Source organism: Chrysochloris asiatica, unplaced genomic scaffold (assembly GCF_000296735.1).
Source record: "Chrysochloris asiatica unplaced genomic scaffold, ChrAsi1.0 scaffold00010, whole genome shotgun sequence".
Taxonomy (NCBI): Eukaryota; Metazoa; Chordata; class Mammalia; order Afrosoricida; family Chrysochloridae; genus Chrysochloris; species Chrysochloris asiatica.
In genome coordinates, this window is record NW_006408528.1 from 36,634,294 (window position 1) to 36,635,529 (window position 1,236).

At 38.0% G+C, this 1,236-nt stretch overlaps 1 protein-coding gene across 2 annotated transcripts in view; it reads left to right on the forward strand.

The window, feature by feature from the left end:
- Positions 1-1,236, forward strand: part of LOC102825152 (lipoma HMGIC fusion partner-like 3 protein-like) — a 675,272-nt gene that overhangs the window by 518,926 nt on the left and 155,110 nt on the right. The window lies entirely within an intron of this gene.

Genomic DNA, 1,236 nt, shown 5'->3' on the forward strand with positions numbered 1-1,236 from the left:
CAACATGAAGGTTGAACAAGTATGGTGAAACAATACAACCTTGTTGCACATCTTTCTTAATTTTAAACCATTCAGTGTTCCCGTGTTCTGTTCGAACAACTGCCTCTTGGTCCAGGTACAGATTCTACATGAGCACAATTAAGGGTTCCAGAATATTCATACTTTGCAATATTGTCCATAGCTTGTCATGATCTACACAATTGAAAGCCTTTGTGTAGTCAATAAAGCACAGGTAAACATCTTTCTGATATTCTCTGCTTTCAGCCAAGATCCATCGGACATCAGCAAAGCTATCCCCAGTTCCACGGCTGGAAGTTCTCTATCAATGTATGCTTGCAGCTGTTTCTGTATTACCTTTAGTAAAACTTTACTCTCATGGGATATCAAAGAGATTGTCCAATGATTTCCACATTCTGTTGGGTCACCTTTCTTTGGAATGGGCACAAATATAACTCTTCCAGTTAGTCGGCCAGATAATTTTCTTCCAAATTTCTTGGCAGAGATGAGTGAGTGCCTCCTGTGCCACCTCACTTTCTTGAAAGATTTCAATTTTTATTCCATCAATCCCTGATGTTTTGTCCTTTGCCATTTCCTTCAAGACACCCTGGACTTCCTCCTTCAGTATCATTGGCTCTTGATCATATGCTACCTCTTGAAACAGTTTAACATTAACCATTTCCTTTTGGTTCAGTGACTCTGTATTCCTTCCATCTTTTTTTGATGCTTTCTGCATCAATCAGTAATTTTCTCAGAGAATCTTTCAATAACGAAAGTCGAGGCTTGCATTTTTTCTTCAGTTCCCCCAGCTTGAGAAATACTGAGCATGTTCTTCTGTTTGGGTTTTCTGATTCCAGATCTTTGCACATTTTGTTGTAATATTTGGCTTTATCTTCTCGAGCTGATCTGTGAAATTTTCTGTTCAGCTCTAGGACCTCTTCATTTTTTCTATTTGCTTTAGCATCTCTATGCTGGGGAGCAAGTTTCAGTGTCTCTTCTGACATCCATTTTGACCTTTTCCTTGTTTCTTGTCTTCTCAATGACTTTTTGCTTTCTTCATGTATGTTCTTGATGTCATCCCACAATGCTTCTGGTCTTCAGTCTTTAGTGTTTAATGTATCAAATCTGTTCTTCCAATAATCTCTAAATTCAGGTGGGATAAATTCAAGGTCATATTTTGGCTCTCGTGGACTTGTTTTCATTTTCTTCAGTTTCAGTTTGAATTTGCATATGAGTAAT